At 33.6% G+C, this 18,926-nt stretch overlaps 1 protein-coding gene across 2 annotated transcripts in view; it reads left to right on the forward strand.

Annotated features, from left to right (window-relative positions):
* The window catches only part of LOC113513007 (G-protein coupled receptor moody-like), a 159,396-nt gene that overhangs the window by 24,006 nt on the left and 116,464 nt on the right, over nt 1-18,926 (forward strand). The window contains exon 2 of one of the 2 annotated variants that reach the window (XM_052893609.1): nt 18,857-18,889. The exons of the other annotated variant lie outside the window; for it this stretch is intronic. The gene's annotated coding sequence lies outside the window, so the exon portion shown is untranslated. The remainder of the gene's footprint in view (nt 1-18,856; nt 18,890-18,926) is intronic. 2 annotated transcript variants of the gene reach the window in all.

The raw sequence follows: 18,926 nt of genomic DNA on the forward strand, positions 1-18,926 counted from the left end.
GTATGGATTGTAAAATTTCAAATAGATTAAAACCAATGGCTAACCTGTGTCTTTCACCCTGCATGTTTTTTTACATTCTTTTGTGTGTGGTTTTTCTATATCAGTAGATTGTCTATTCAAGAAGCTATCCTAAATTTATTTAATAGAAACCTCTCAATAGTCGTATTATTTTTATTTTAGGATATCGTAAATCTAAGCATTGTACTCCTTATAAAACAAGGAAAACTCGAAATAAAATTCTAGACTAGACTGTCCAGCCAAGATAATAGATTAATATCCTCCCCTGATGGAAGAGACTCTTGGCTAATACTGGAAATGGAATGGTGAAAGGTTGTTACAGTTATAGTAATTGCAACTGCATTTTTTATTGTTAGTTGGAAGCTTATGCAAAGCCTTAAAAAATTGTTTACTTTTTATTAAAAACTGGCTTTTATTCAATATTTTATACGCGTGTATTTCAGAAGTAGGAATATTATGAAATAAACCATTTTTAGATGACGTATTTATATAAAACATATACCAAATTTTAAGTTAGAACTTCAAGGATATAAATATAAAAACTGTATCAAATGTAGTGCAGTAGTATTTTCGTAATGCCAGATCACACATATAAATAGACAAAATTACAATTTTTTTTTGTTTTGGCATCAATTGACCTTAATAAGACTCCTTATATTAATTTTATTTAATTTTTTTATGCAATTTAGAATGACAATCAAGCTGACGGCCCACGTGATAGAAAGTTGTAACCGTCGCCTATAGACATGAGCAGTACCATAGACATAACAAAGTATACTGTTTCGCCCATGATACCCCCCATACGTTGCCATTCCTGAGGACTCAGGTGTTATTCCTCTGTGTTCAGACATCGTCTGGTTACAATTTTATCATATTTGTAAAACTAGGATTTTTGCAGGATATTGACTAAAATCTAGTCTATAGTATGGACGAATACAATATACAATACGGATGTAGTCTTTCTTCTTCATCCCAAATACTATATTTTTACTAATTTTGTAATAGGTAACAGGCAAACTCATTTTTATATTTATATTATTAGTATGAATTATGATAATAATTAGCAAATTGTCTGAGTACGTGTAAGACACGGAAACAGTAAAACACAGTAAGTTCGTCAATTTTCCGTTACATATGTATATAAACATCGGATTGAAAAATGAACGTAAGATTTAAAAATAATATGTGTAACCTAATTATATATTTATACATACATTTACCAGAGGGAGTCTTTGTACAAAAATCGTTTGCTTAGGCACTTCTGTCCCATTCGTGTTGCTACCATGAAGAAGCTGTGTTTGCATGGTTGTGTTTCGGTTTGAAGAGTGGGACACAGCAGTGAATTTACAGGGTACTGAGGAATAACACCTGAGTCCTCAGGAATGGCAACGCATGGGGGGTATCATAGACGAAACAGTGTACTATGTTATGTTCATGGTTACTGATCATGTTTATAAGCGACAGTAACCACTTTCCATCAGTTGGGCCGTCAGCTTGTTTGCCATTCTAAGTTACATAAAAAAAAAATTACCTTTTGTAATATACTGTAAAATAGAAGCATTAAATATTTTAAAAGATGGATCATTAGAACGTAACCTAAAAAAGAATTCTAAAGATATTATGTTTTGTTATTTCATAAACTCATTTTAGGAGCATTTTATAAAACACAACGACGTCATTATATATCGTAAAAGTGTTGTATACACACTAATAAAAGGAATAAAAAGAAAATATGTCAGTGTTCTTAATAAAATACTCGCTTACCGCGCACGACCCGAGAAGTGTCTGATATTCTAAATGCAAAATAAGCATTTTATAACAAGGGGACATGACAAATTCACAAAAACTCGACTATTAAATGTCGTAAGATTTTTTCCCTTTATGTTGGTCATATATTTGTTTTACACTGTCATCTTGTAGCTTACAGTATTCACATAATTAAAATGATTGTAACGACTTTATCTCTTTAGCACAGCTAATGTAATTCTTTTTTAATGCGTGACAATGGAATCACAACCCCACCCGCTCTATTGGGTTGCCCCGTCAACAATAAAAATACCAATAGAGTAGGATATGTATTTATGGGGAAGTGTATGTTCAACAATGAATGATGATAATTTAATAAAGATAATCATATATGACATAATAAATTACTAAAAAACTCAACAATATCTATACACATTCTACGAACAAAATACTCCTCTTGAGTACCTTTGTAAATTCTGGATTTATTATCATTATTATTTGATAATATTGGCCAACATCCAAGCAGTAATTCTTATAGTGTTCAAGAAAAATATTTTGTTCTACAATGTAAGGTATATTTTATTATACTTGCTGAGATTTCTGTAAAACTATTATATTTTAATCGGCTTATTAATGTCTTGTTAACCCTCCTTGTGACGTCATTATTATATAATAGTATTATTTTCAACTTATGCGAGTAAAACTTAAATACATTTTATCGTTCCATCAAGATGTCATAACACGAATAGTTCACTATTAGTGTTATGACATCTTGATGGAACTTTAATGTATCAAATACTAGTTGTATCCCGCGAATCCATCCGCATTGCAGAAAACATCCTATGTGCTAATTTATGATATAACCTACCAATGTACCAAATGTCATTAAAATCAGTTTAGTAGTTTTTGAGTAAAAGTGTAACAAACATACATCCATCCTTCCATCCGTCCATTAATCAAGTTCCATACACTTCAGTCCGTTCCATACAAACAAAATCAAACAAATCCGTACAAATTTTCATATTCCACTGTCTTTATTATAATGTAAATTTTTTTTAAAGTTTTTTTTTTAATATAGTGATATATTAAAAAAAACTTAATAATAATAATATATAACCGGCCCTGAACCCCGGCTGACTGTGCTTTTGCGGGGGGTTAGTTTGCCATCTCCTCTCCTTACGAGGGGAGATGTGAATTTTCTAAAAATTTAAAAAATAATACATAATAAGAATAATAGTATATAGTCATATGATTTGAATAATAGTATATAGTAATTTTTCTCGAAAGTACGGAGATTTAACTAAAACGACAGACGAACGGCATCAAGAACTGGTATTTTATATATCTATTGCTGTTGCTATTATATTGGAAGACTTGACTTCATATCATATTCAACTAATACATTATAGAATAATCTTTTTATAATATTTTATATACCATTTTATTCTCTGAATTTTAGGATTACGTAGAACTTTATTGTTGAATCAACGATGTCTGTTTGTCTGTTACGAACATGTTTCTTAACATAACAAAACAGACAAATGTATAATTCTGGGAAATGTCCGTGTATTTCCTTTAATTGTGCTTAAAGTTTTGAGACGATCTAATTTTTTAGTTTTAAATATTGATAAATATTTATTATTTATTTTTAAAGAACTATTACAGTATTCGTTATTTATTTCATATTGATTTTCAATCTCCAAATTACGATAAAATTACATTACTATATATGTACAAATTACATTCCTATGTAGACACACTAGCGATCCGGCCAGCTTTGCACGAGTAGATAGAGCTTACGGAAATAATATATAGCCTATATTGCTCGCTGATAATCTACATTTCAATAGGTGAAAAAATTTTCAAAATCGATTAAGTTGTTTTTAAGTTTATCCATTACAAACAAACAATCAAATATACCCTCTTTATAATTTTAATAGACACATAAAAAAGACAACAAGTCAATTGTCTGCTTTTCGAAGAATTCCGTATACACTTTCAAAATATATCGTGCGCGTCAGAAAAAGAAAAATAAAAATGTGATTCCTATACGATTTATATTTCTCCAATCTCGCACATTCCATCCACCGATGCCGCGTCGTAAGCATCCAAGCATGCATCTATTCATCTTTGATCTCCAACAAACTCGTAACATGTCGATTTATTAAATATTCACTCACTTTATTCGCTAGCGATTGTTACTCGACGTATTATTATAAAATTAAATTTTTCCAATTCGATTCTTTGATTTGTATAGAAAGTAGAAAGCCAAGTAGTAAAATACATTGATATGTATAAATGTATACGTAATATTTCTGAAAACCACACGTACGAAGAAATCAGAGGAAAAAACTCATTTTTATATCATATCAGCCGTTAACTGTCCACTCCTGGACATAGAAGGGTTTCGTCAGTAGTTGCCAAGTATAATACTTAACTGCCAAGTATTATACTTGGCAGTCAAGTTGGTAACCGCAGTTAGACTTTTGTGATGTTCTAAAAGGAACACTACTGCCTATTCCTCGACCATTAAGTTCCTTTAGTTGCCTCGTACGACACCCACAGGAAAGTAACGGGTGGCCTATTCTATACAGGATCCACACGACAATTCATAAATATTTCTATCCCGCTCTAACAGACATGTTTATACGTTTTTTTTGTTTTTTTTTATACAACTTAGAATGGCAAGCAAGCTGACGGCCCACCTGATGTAAAGTGGTAACCGTCGCCTATAGACATGAGCAGTACCATGGACATAATAGAGTATACTGTTTCACCCATGATACCCCTCATGCATTGCCATTCCTGAGGATCGGGTGTTATTCCTCTGTACCCAGTAAATTCACGCCATTTATTTACGTAATTTTTTTTTACATTGTTAAACCTTTATCGCAACTCTTCATATGTAACTTTCATTTATTTTTATGTAAATATATGTATCGATAAATTATATGAAAAACAACAACCATTAAACCTTCATAGCATATTATTATTCCATACAAGCACATTAATCACGGGCAATGCTCTTTAAGTGATAATTACATGACCCATATTTTCTTGACGGTTGAAAATTAATTTATCCATATTCAAAGGAAATCATCAATTTCACGTCTTCCTTTGTATGTAAATGTTAAATTTAAACCTGCTGAAGAGTTTCAACGGTTGTAAAGAAATATAATTACTTCATATTATTTTAATCCTTCCGTTCAATTGTTTGACTGATAGGAAAATTAATGCAGCTCATAATAGTTCTGTTTTCCGTTCTCTTTTATTATTCACCGATATCCCGTATTGGTCAAATATTAATTTTAGAACGTTCGACGTTCTTATTTAAAATTTAAATATGAGATGCGAAGTATTTTTTTTTACAACACAGGGGGCAAACGAGCATGCGGCTCACCTGATGGTAAGTGACTACCGCCGCCCATGGTCACCCACAACACCTACGGCATTGCAGGTGTGCTGCCGGCCTTTTAAAAAGGAATATGCTCTTTTCTTGAAGGATATGTTATCGTATCGGTTCGGAAATACTGCTGCTGGAAGTTGATTCCAAAGAGTTGTTGTGCGTGGGAGAAAGTGCCTTGAAAAACGCACGGTAGAGGACCGCCACTTGTCCAGATGGTTGGGATGCACGTCACTACAGGCAACAGTAAAAAGTTTTTCCAAAAGAATATGTTAAAGTTTTTTTCAGATTCGGCAACACGCATGCGACATCTCTAGTGTTGTAGACGTCTATGGACTACAATAACCGTTTACAGTCCAATCGGCTGTATGCTTGTTTGCGACCTTTGTAGTATAAAAAAAATTACAACACTGAAAGAGCAAAATATATTAAACGGCACTTCGACCAATATTGATGACGTTAAAGAATTCGTGCATGAAAAAAAAAGAAGATTTGTGTTATGAAGACTACTAATTATGTTAAAAATTTAAGATTAATGCATTTTTTTTATCTCCCGAAAGAGCGCCATTAAATTAAAGAATGTTAGATCCCTTTTATTGAAGCGTCCCTATGGTAGTGTGAGTTGTGGTTGGTGCTTATCACCAAGCCTGTCAAAAATGAAATGACTTCTCGAGTTACCAACGCGACGGGACATTTAGTCTCCTTCAGGAGAATTTATGACGCTCGATTATTCTTTTTTTCAATCTCTTGATATTTTTGAATGCTCATATTAAAAGCAAAATATTCCTTGTAAAGTATTTTTATTAATAGTTAAACAGCATAAGATTCTGTGCCATAAAAAACCGACTTTATTTGTGGTTAAACCAATTATTTAAATTTTCAAATTAAAGTACTAACCCGATTTAGATAAATTTTCTATGAGACCAATCTATAAGCATATTCTTTCAGATAAAAAAAAGTAATTTTTCAAGTCAGTTTGTTACTAACAGAGTTGTGAGAGTGACAAATAAAAAAAAAAAACTACAAACGAATTGAGAATCTTTTTCTTACTGAAATAGGTTGAAAAGACTTGCCACAATAAATTAAAGAAATACTAGCGTATACCTGACATTATTTTGATCGAATCTTATTAATTAGTATTCGAAGAATTATTATAAAAACATTTATATAACAAATTATAACTCCCAAACATTTATAAAGATTAATCAAAGCGTTGTAAAAATTAATTAATATTACTAATGAAATGTTAATTGTTATTTGTTATTGAATTACTGTTGTTCCTTAGAAAAACTGTTAATGAAAAATAATATTAATTAGGCATTATTTTTCCAATTACACACAAATACAAAGTCACCGGGGGAAAGGGATTGTTAGTAATGAAATCTAATAAGCCTATTAGTAACAATATACCCTAACAGGTCAACCTCCACGCAGTTTCCTCTGGAAAACACCGTGGTTAATTTTAGATGAATTCATCACAATGGATCAACTAACCTTCATCCTTACCTATCAGGACGGACTAACTGGCCTGTTTTCATACACATTTATCATCTCACTGGTGCCCCGCCAGCATATACTGATAGCGCAGGCAGGGTTACCATTCCATTATCATGTATTGAAAAAAAAATACAAAGTCGCCAGCTCCAAATCCATATATTTTACATATTCTGAACAGATTTGGATATACAAAATATCGATAGAATCCTTACATTATGATGTAACTCGCTATGGTGATATTTTTTTTTATTTATTTTAGGCAGAACAATCGATTCCTTTTCAATTTGCAGAGTAATATTTACCTATTGTTTCCCATCCCTGTGTGTATAAATCTAATTTCTTACCTACCTACATGTTCTATCAATTTTAATTAAATTTTGCGGTCAAGGTTGCGGTCCTTACATGCGAACAGGACGACCCTATGAAGGGCTGATTTCAAACGAACCCTTTTTACATATTTAATTATAATCTATTATTTTAAATACATAAAATGACTTTTGTACATCGTCTATTGATGCCTTAATGGCTCGATCAATCGTAATTAAATTTAGCATATGTACATAGTAAAATCCGAAGTATTTCAACAGATAAAACTTCAGAATGGTAATCTGTGAAGTAATGAAAAAAAACGACCTGACATCATTCTACTTTTTTTTTTACAACACAGGGGGCAAACAAGCATGCGGCTCACATGATGTTAAGTGACTACCGCCGCCCATGGTCACCCACAACATTATCATCGTCATTCATCCCCAAAAGCTTAATAAAAAGCCGTGTAGGTCCCGGCATAGAATAGGCCACTCTTTCTTTTCTCGTGAGTATCGTAAAAGGCGACTAAGGGAGCTTATAGTAGAGGAATAGGTAGCAGCGTCCCTCTTAAAACATTACCAAAGCCAAACTGCGGTTGCCAGCCCGCCTACCAAGCGTGGCAACTACTGGTAAAACCCCACTTTATATTGGAGACTATGTTTAGCAGTGGACAGTTAACACAGATCATACAACAACAAAGGGGAAAAGACACAATACAGTACACTATAAAATGATGGACCGGATTGTAATTGACTATGTACTCGTATATTACTTGCTCACGGTGTCCTTTATTCGAAAACTTTAGAACAGTGTTGCCCGAGCCGTATAAATTAAAAGCATATATACATAGTATATTTATTGTTATGGTGTTTTTCTATTTTTAAATTAGTAAGTACAAAACAATATAGAGAAACTTTTGTTAATCTGTGGTCCAAAAAAGTGATAGAGAATTTTACTTGACAGACTCTTATCAAAGAAAAAAGTTGCCATTACATAAAATAATACACAAAATCTTATAAATTATTTAACCTACTAACAATACCAATGCAAGAAAAGGAAACTTCAAGATAAATTATCATGTTGTTCAGATTTATATAACACTAGCTGTTACCCGCGGTTTTGCCCGCGTAGTGGTTTCATATTTAAATTGATATTTTGATCTTTTATTGAATAAGTTTTCTCCCAGTGAATGTACCGACAATGACAAAATGAGAAAGTGAGTTTGTTTGTTTATTACCATATAGTACTTTAACGGCTTGACTAATCACTATTAAATTTGCTAAACACTTACTATATGGGATAGGGAAGGATATAGGCTACTTTTTATCCCACCAGTTGACATGTTCCGGTCACATGGTAGAAGTCGCAGGTAAAAGCTAGTGGTTTTGTAAATATATGTTAAATGGGATATACCATGGTTTCAGGACTACGCAATTGGTGAGATTGCGTGACATTATTATTAAGAACAATTATTAACACGTCGTGTTGAAGCGAGAGCTCAATTTATTTTACGTAACAATATTAAGGTGAGAAGGAGGGCGGACCCACCGCCGTCTCCCGGATTAATTGGGTTTATTAATAGAGTTTGTAATTACCAGTAAGTTAATCGGATTATAAAATTCAATACATTTTTTTATGTTAGCCACAAATTTTCGATTTAACGTGGTAATTTTTTATTATTTACAGGGCCGGATTACTAGGCAGTGTAGGCGACTGAATACCCTAGAATTTTTTTGGGAAAGTTTCTTGTTTGTTTTATTTATATACATATAACAGAAGTTTACTTTAAAGTTATAACATATTCTTAAGTGAAAATTACATTTGATGACGTGAATCTAACAAACCATCAACGAAAATATACCTTTTTACATTTTATCATCATACTTTAGTATATTTCGTAACGCATTTTCACTATGCAGAATAATATTATACTATTTTTTCACCGTGTGGTCCCGGAAAAGAATAGGCCACCCTTCCTTTCCTGTGGGTGTCGTAATGGACGACTAATGATGGATGGCCGATTCTATGCCGGGATTCGAAATCTCTTTTAAACATGTAGAATATTATTTATAAATACATAAATTATCTCTAGTTTTATTGAGATATACTAAGGGTCTATATATGGACCCAGGCGACCTTGTTCTAGCAAGTGAAGTGCAAGACTCACGTTCACTATATGCCACGACCTCACAAAGGTCGTAGTGGCAACAGTAATGTACGCCTTTACATATACAAATACTAAATGTAATCTAATCCAACTGTATTTATCCAAACTTAATACCTAAAAAGAAATAATATATTATGTTTTTAATGTTCTTTTTCATCATTATCATATCAGGTCCTTGGGGAGATTTGTCAGTAGTTACCACACTTGGCAGGCGGATTGGCAACCGCAGTTAAACTTTGTGGATGTTTTAAGAGGGACGCTGCTGTCCATCTCTTGCCCTCCCTTAGCCGCCTCTTACGACACCCACGGGAAAGGAAGGAGTGGCCTATTCTATGTCGAAACCACACAGCATTTAATATTCTTATTATTTAATATGAATTATAAACTATTATATTATACTCGTAACACAAACAGTGCGGCTTCAAAGGAGTTTCATTCCGCGAACGCTCAAGCTATAGAATGAGCTCCCTGCCGACGGAACTCCTTCCCTAGGGCAAACTATTGTACGCTTTAAAGTCTACAATAGGATTATTTAAAAAGGTGTTTACAGGGTTAATAAAGAACACGTAATAGCTCAGGTGTTGCAGGCGTCTGTAGGCTACAGTAACTGTTTACTATCAGTCGAGCCAAATGCTTGTTTACCAACTTTGTAGTATAAAAAATAGATCTAATAGATTTATGTAGCGCCTAAGATACAAATTTTAAAGGCCTTCCTAAACGAGGACTCGATTCGTCTATAATTTATTTGTGGTTATATTATGCGTTTAAGTCACCAATTCCGAATCGATTTTAATTATATTTTTTGCTATCTAAAGGGTCATATTAATATATATATATATATATATATATATATATATATATTGGATCGTCGGATCACTGTTTGGTGCGGAGCGAAGTGCCTCTTACGAGTCCGACTCCACCTCGTTCTACGGGTAGACGTCGCATTTGGCACTACAGGTCGGCAGATTGGGATGAGATGCGGATTTTTTTCGCATCTTACCCATGGAGGCAGGTTTGCTTCACACTGGATGATCCCGACGCCATTGCCGATTCCATTGCTGATGTGGTGCTTCAGGGAATGGAATTATTTATATACTCTGTGGTGCCCGTCGGCGGGAAATCCCAGCCCTGGTATGGAGCCTCCTGTAGAACAGCATCTCGTCTGAAACAGGAGTGCTTCCTAACCTGGGCTAAAGGTGTGGCGTCGCGAGATCCTAACACCAGTGCTCTTAAAAAGAAGTATAACTCTGCCTCTAGGTCTTTCAAAAGAGTTATAGCCACAGCGAAGTCAGAGCATATTAGTAGAATTGGCAAGAGACTGGCTAGTTTGCCCTCTGGGACTCGAGCTTTCTGGTCTCTTGCCAAAGCTGCACAAGGGAATTTCTGTAAGTCATCTTTTCCACCTTTGCGCAGGGAGGATGACTCGTTGGCCCAGAACGCTAAAGAAAAGGCCGATCTTCTTGGATCCATCTTTGCGTCAAACTCGACATTGGATGACGGGGAGAAACCACCACCGACCATCACGTGTTGTAGGAGCTCTATGCCTGACATTAAATTCACGCATAGCTCAGTGCGTAGAGCACTTTTCTCCCTCGAAATCCATAAGTCGAGTGGGCCTGATGGTATTCCTCCAATTATATAGGACGTGCGCACCAGAGTTGGCTCCGGTTCTTACGCGTCTTTTTCGGCTTAGCTACTCATCGGGCATAGTCCCAAAGTTTTGGAAGACTGCTCTGGTGCATCCGATCCCTAAAAAGGAGATCGCTCAGATCCAGCTAACTATAGGCCCATAGCTATCACTTCCTTATTCTCGAAGGTTATGGAATCCATCATTAACCGTCAACTGCTCCGGTACCTAGAAGAGCACCGGCTGATCTGTGATCGCCAGTATGGCTTTCGACAGGGACGTTCGGCCGGTGATCTTTTAGCTTACTTAACACACCGATGGGCAGTGGCAATCGAGAGTAAGGGAGAGGCCTTAGCAGTTAGTCTGGATATTGCGAAGGCCTTTGATCGGGTGTGGCATAGAGCGCTGCTTTCAAAGCTACCTTCATTTGGGTTGCCTGCGAGACTGTGCATTTGGGTCGCCAGTTTTCTCAAGGAACGTAGCATTAAGGTCGTAGTCGACGGTGCATGCTCTGATTTAAAACCTTTGAATGCTGGTGTCCCGCAAGGCTGTGTACTATCTCCGACTCTGTTTCTTCTGCATATCAATGATATGTTACAGATAAGTAATATTCATTGCTATGCGGACGACAGTACAGGAGATACATTATACACCGGTCATGCAAAGATCTCACGGGCACATACCGATGAGTGCCGGAATAGACTTGTGTCTGAAATCGAAACTTCACTCCATCAAGTTTCGATCTGGGGTGAACAAAATCTTGTCCAATTTAACCCCAAAAAGACACAAGTCTGCGCGTTTACCGCAAAAAAGACGCCGTTTGTCGTATCTCCTCACTTTCAGGGCACTTCCCTTGATAAAAAGTCAAGTCTAGGAATTCTGGGCGTTGATATATCTTGCGACGTCCAGTTTTGCGGTCATCTGGAGGAGAAGGCTAAGATAGCTTCCAAAAAGTTAGGAGTGCTCAATAGGGTGAGACGATATTTCATGCCAGAACACCGCCTGAAATTATATAAAGCCCAAGTCAGGCCGCATATGGAATACTGTTCTCACCTGTGGGCAGGAGCGCCACAGTACCAACTCCTTCCGTTAGACCGCATTCAAAGTCGGGCGGCTCGAATTATCGATAGTCAACGCCTTACTGTCCGACTTGACCCATTGAAACTGCGCAGAGATGTTGCGTCTCTGTGCATCTTCTACCGAATTTATCATGGGGAGTGTTCTGAGGAATTGTTCGGATTGATACCTGCTGCTGATTTTCACCACCGTACAACCCGCCACAAACTAAAGTTTCATCCCAATCATCTGGACGAGTGGCGGTCTTCCACCGTGCGTTTTTCAAGGCACTTTCTTCCACGCACAACCATTCTTTGGAATCAACTTCCAGCAGCAGTATTTCCGAACCGATACGACAACATAACCTTCAAGAAAAGAGTATATTCCTTTTTAAAAGGCCGGCAGCACACCTGCAATGCCGCTGGTGTTGTGGGTGATCATGGGCGGCGGTAGTCACTTACCATCAGGTGAGCCGCATGCTCGTTTGCCCCCTGTGTTGTAAAAATATATATATATATATATATATATATATATATATATATATATATATATATATATATATATATATATATATATATATATATATATATATATATATATATATTATATTGGTCATATTAATTTTATGAAGTATGAAGCTACTATTTTTGTCTTTGCGGAACTAATAAAAATAAATACCTACTTCATATCAACCGTTAACTGTCCACTCTTGATGGTCTTCGCCATAAAGATGGTTTTGCCAGTAGTTGCCACTCTTGGCAAATACATTGGCAACCACAGTTAAGTTTTGGTGATGTTTTAAGAGGGATGTTACTGCTCATTTCTCGACCATTAAGTATCCTTAGTCACCCCTTATAACACCCATGGGAAAAGAAAGGGTGGATCATTCTATGCCAGGACCACACGGCGAAATATCTCCTGACAAGATAATGTTATTACCGTATTATTACCACTTCCTTTTTTCAAATATGTATCTCCACCTCAATAATAATAAAAATAAAACTCTAAAAGTTGAAATAACATAATTCATAAACATTTAATGAGATTGTATAATATGAATTAAATCAACAAACATTAATACTAAAATACAATTAAAACCCGCTCAATACGTTAACAGGAACGGATCTCTTTAACCGCTGACTATAATAAAAATTTAAATTTAGAGCAACCCTTAAAAACTATTAATTCTGTTGAAATAATAAATACACATCTGGTATATTCTTATGAGACCACAATAAGAACGAAAGTCCACGTTTGAAACGAGTCCGCGGTATCAGCGGCTCTCACGTGTTGCCGGCCACAGATATGAATAAAATAGAGCTGCTTATTACACATTCTAATAACATGCACGCCCACCCACGTTCAATTATGAGTATTTAGTTTTTCCGATGTTTTTTCCTCATTTAACCTCGTACTGTATTTGTTTTTTATGTATCCTCATTTTTATACTAAACTTTCATTGAACTTACTCTTATGTGTTTCCATTCAAAATTTATAAATCTATTTTTTTAATAGTTAAGTTAAATTATAGACAAAACTAAGGTTTTATCTATAATAAATTATTGTAATTTACCTAAATTTTAAAATTTGTTGAATTTAATGAATTAAAAAATGTCTAAATATCCAAACTTTTGCGTTTATAAGTAGAATCAATAATCTCACAAATTATAGAAATAAAATTTTGTAAAGAATTTTCATGATTATATGTAACTCAATCACACTCTAAAGCCTAAACCAATAAATGCAAGTTAATGATAATGGACCATATGTTTTTTATCCTAATTCATGCAATCATATAAAATAAACGGATTTGCATAAAACAATAATGTGATTGATCCGATGTCGTAGGTTCCGGGAAGGTAGCTGGGAATGATAAGAGAATGATGACAAAAACAACCAATTTGAATACAGAAAGTTAAATGCACATTATGTCAATCCTTTTGCCATATTATAAGGAATAATATCAAAATCACATTACATTTACTTTATATTAATATAAAAATAAATATTAAAAGAGTCACATCAAGTTGTATGAAGTGTTATGTTGGTCATGTATATCAATTTTGACAGTTTAATCGATTAATATTTTTTTTTCTTTAATGTGTCATTTTTTTTTTGTTTATCTTACCTTTCTATAATCTACTACTGCTGTCCACTGCTTGCTTTCCTGTCTTTACTTCAACCCTTATAAACAATAACTAATATTATATTTATTACAAAATCAAAATTGGATGTCATAATTATATTCGGTTTAGTTTATGAATAATTTAATACAATAGTAGATATAATATGTTACAAAAATTACACAACAAAGTGTAGTAGTAATAAATATTAAAAAAAAAATCCAACATACAAAATTTTTATTTCAAACATTGTCGAAAAAATAAGTGTGCACGACGCACCTTTTTAGTTTCTTTTTTAATTTTATTAAAAAGATGTTTTGTAATTTGAAGTCTGTGTCAATTTAATTTTGTTTTCGTTCGCTTTTTTGCTTTATTGGTTTGCTTTGTATATTTTTTATATAATTATATTATCTTTCTAAAACACCGTGTTTCCATACCAGCATACAATCCTATCGCCCACAATAAGTACAAACATTCAAAATTTACGTAACAATGTCACATTAATAAATTCCTTAACAAACAGTTTCACATGAGTACTAACACAAAGCCAAGGAAAACAGTTTTATATAAATGACTGCTCTACCAGTTTAATAGTGGCTAAAGCTAAAACCGATAGGACCAATAAAATGTACAAAAATAAAGCTCAGCCGAGACGGGCAATGAAATTAAATAAACCGATCCGGTGCATGTATACACATGCGGCAACAAAGAACTATTTTTAGTACTACGGAACAAGTGTTCGTGCAGTGTACACAAATTGTTGGATTATAAAACTAAACAAACGTAGAAACGCTAAGTACTAGTTGCATTTGTATGCAGTAGGTTCCGTACTGTTTATTATTAAGGATATGATGTTATTATAGTGAAGGTGATTGACCCTAATTTTAAAACTTATATTTATATTTTAATATTGGCTTTATACATGCACAATGGGAAATTTACGAACTTACTACATTTGTCATTTTCGACAATTATTTTGACTTCATACGGGAATCGAAACACTGTGACGCAAAGCACCGTACGCCCTCTAAAGAAATCTTCCAGATAAAGTCTTCCAGATAAACGACAACGACAGTAAGTTTGTAAAATTCACATTGTGCTGATTTTTGTCTATCTCACTCTAATATATTTGTTATTATGTTTTTTCTCTTTTATATTACCAATCTATACTTTATAATCTAAATTGTAAATCCTTCATTTCATTACAGTACATTCCTACTTAACAAATACATTTAACCAAGTCGCTATGTTTTTTACTAGATAAAATGTACTTTGTAAAGTCAAATCTATAAATGATAGATTGAACTTTACAAAGTCTATCATCATGCGGTTATCACTATAAATTTTCATTATGATTAAAATATTTTTTCATTTCGTAGCCGCCATGTTACGGTCTAAATTTAAGAAACAAATTCCGGAAATTGACCTGGACGGACATTATGGTCCGTGGCCTTTACCTTTAATATTTTGTTCCCACTACATATGTTTAGGCAACCAAGCCTAGATTACATCCACAATCTACTTGTAATATAAAGATATTCTCCTTCTGTGGTTTGTACGTACAATTCCAGAATACACACGGACTTACCGCAGATACTAATTTTAAACTATAACAATAGACTCAAAAAGCAGTACTCAATGTGGACTTTAGACATCTTTGACGTTAATTTACATACACATCATCATCATCTGGGTACAGAGGAATAACACCTGAGTCCTCAGGAATGGCAACACACGGGGGTATCATGGGCGAAACAGTATACTCTGTTATGTCCATGGTACTGCTCATGTCTATAGGCGACGGTTACCACTTTCCATCAGGTGGGCCGTCAGCTTATTTGCCATTCTAAGTTGTATATAAAAAAAAAGCCAACCAGTAACATGCATACTAAAATATTTTATAAAAGTAGAAGAAGTCCCAAATTTGAAATATTATTGATTATGTACATACAAAGGCAAATACTATATTAGCATCATATCAGCCTTTAATTGCCCACTGCTGAACATAACCTGCCCCATAAGAGGGTTTTGCCAATAATAGTCACGCTTGCCAGACAGGTTGGTAACAGCAGTTAGGCTTTTGATGATATTTTAAGAGGGACGCTGCTACCAATCCTTGTACCATAAGTTTCCTTAATCGTTTCTTACGATATTCACGGAAAAGGAAAGGGTGGTCTATTCTATATTGGGACCATATGGTCAAATATTATATACTTATACATAAATATTTACACGAATAAATATATCCACGACTCTCCCGGGCTTCTCTATTTTTTTAATAAAAAACAGCTCGTGATAATGTAGCTTTCCATAGGTGATTAAATTTTTAAAATCGGTTTAGTACTTTTGAGTTTATCCATTAGTTTAAATACTACAAAATAATAACCCTGTAAGTTCTTATTTATTAAGCTTAAATGATCACATATATTTTTAACTGCACCGTCCTTTGTGCTTTTGTTGCTATTTCTCGCATTGCTACAGAAAGATACTTTCTTAATAAATTCTGTGCGAGTACTAAGGCATCAATAGATTTTTCCTTTTCACTGCACTGGTTTTATAGCTCTGCCGCAGTAAATTCTGCAGAAAAAGGAACACAATAGTGTATCTGTGGCTACATACTCCATTTCTTCATTCTTTCTTCTAAACAAATAAATAAAATTCTAAACTCAGCAGTAGAATGATAAATACTAACGACTTACAAGACTTTGTATATAAGTTTATTTTAATAAAATTAATTTATATTTTTTCATTCTATTTTCTCTAGAGGTTTATTTGAGTCTGTCTTACTTTATAGTCTACTACCTAACTTGTTTATTCTCCTTATATGTTGTGCGATAACGTTGAAATTCTAAATCGGTTTTGGTAGTTTTTTTTGCAGTCCATAAAGTTACTTCTAAAGGTAACTAAATATAAACTAATTAACTTCCATAACTACAGTATAAACTAGCTTTTACTCGCGACTTTGTCCGTGTAACTGGAATAAAAAGTAGCCTATAATCTTCTTAAAATTTTATAGCAAATGGTTACAAACTCACTTTCACATTTATAATCTTAGTGAGGATATTAAAATGTGTATGTTTGTTATTGAATCACGCTTAATTTGTACGTAATTTAGTATACATATGAATTGTATCCTAAATTCATATTTATATGATACTATGGTCTTATTCACGCAGGCAAATTTGCCAGTTTTTTTTATACTCGTACAACTTAGAATGGCAAACAAGCTGACGACCCACCTGATGGAAAGTGGTAACCGTCGCCTATAGACAGGAGCAGTATCATGGACATAACAAAGTATACTGTTTCGCCCATGATACTCCCCATGCGTTGCCATTCCTGAGGACTCAGGTGTTATTCCTCCGTACCCAGTATAATTACGCCATATACAACTGCTTTACGGTTGAAACACGAATGGGACAGAGGTACCCAAGCAATCGACTTTTGTACAAAGTCTCCCTCTGGTAAAAAATTTGCCAGTTATAACAAGCATTAAATAACAAGAAAAGTCTCGTTATAGAAAAATATTATTATGAAAATGAAGCGTATCCATAGCGGTAAAGCCCCATAATGGTAATATAAACAGAGTAATTTATTATATACTTATTTTAGAAGGTTTTTTGCAGTCGATTTATTATCACCTATATTAGGGTTTATATGTTGTTTCAATATTTTTATCTATATTTATATATAGTATATTTATATATTGTGTCAATCTATTTGTGCTTATCGTTTTGCTCTTTTAGGAGCAAAACAATAAAGTGAATTGTAACTATTTTATGTTACTATGACACACATACGAAAGAAAAAATTATGTTACTTAAATTTTGCTTTTTTTGTATATATTATATATTATATATATATATATATATATATATATATATATATATATATATATATATATATATATATATATATATATATATATATATATATATATATATATATATATATATATATATATATATATCTCTTCTTATTGCGTATGTTTATCTATGTATGTTGATGTTTCTGTGCTGTAAGTAATGCAAATAAATTATCTATCTATCTATGTATGTATATTCAAAAGTAAAACTTTATAACAAAATCCTATTAGAGATAACAAATAATCTAAGAGGTAACATAAAGTGTATCATTTTTAAATATAAAATCACTAGAAACAACTAAAGATAAATAATAGTATTTTTAAACTGGATCAAGTTTCCAAACAGAAGTCTCCAAACATTGGTCGAAATATTTAGTTCCACAAAACAAAAATTACCGACTTCAATGACAATATTTTATATTTTAAATTAACAATCAAACTACTGAACCGATTTTAATGAGATTTCTATAGAACTAATCTGAAAGTATATCCTTTCAGATAAAAAAAGATGAAATTTCCAAATCGGTTTCTTAATGAGGTACAAATATAAAAAAAGTAGAACCGCATTGAAAACTAATAACAACAATGTCCTTTTTGTTGTTTAATTCTATGAAATTTGCTTACTGACTTTTATTTCTAAAATTTATGTTATAGATTTGCTTAGTTATATTATATATTGTTTTATTATATTACAGGTTCCCAAGGGGTCCAATATACACGTGTTGGTGGGAAAGGGATTGTTACTAATGGAGACTGAGAATCCCATTACTAGCAATATACCCAACCAGGTCGACCTCCACGCGGTTCTCCTTGGAAACTATCATGGTTAATTCCTGATGAATTCATCATGATGGGCTAACTGGCCTGTTTTCATTCTCATCTATCACCCTTCACTGGTGCTCCGCCAGCGTATCCCATTAGCGCAGGCGGGGTTACCATACTATTTTCACCCATCAAAAAAACAATATACACGTGTTGAATAATCCTTGTTTAAAGTCGGTTAAAACAACATATAAATTATAACATTTAATATTGCTTGTTTCAGATATATAAATACTGCATAATCCTGATAGTCAAGGTAAAAATTCAGAAATAAATATTATTAGAGAATTGTG

This window comes from Galleria mellonella, unplaced genomic scaffold (assembly GCF_026898425.1).
Source record: "Galleria mellonella isolate WM207_F2 unplaced genomic scaffold, CSIRO_AGI_GalMel_v1 utg182, whole genome shotgun sequence".
NCBI classification, from domain to species: Eukaryota; Metazoa; Arthropoda; class Insecta; order Lepidoptera; family Pyralidae; genus Galleria; species Galleria mellonella.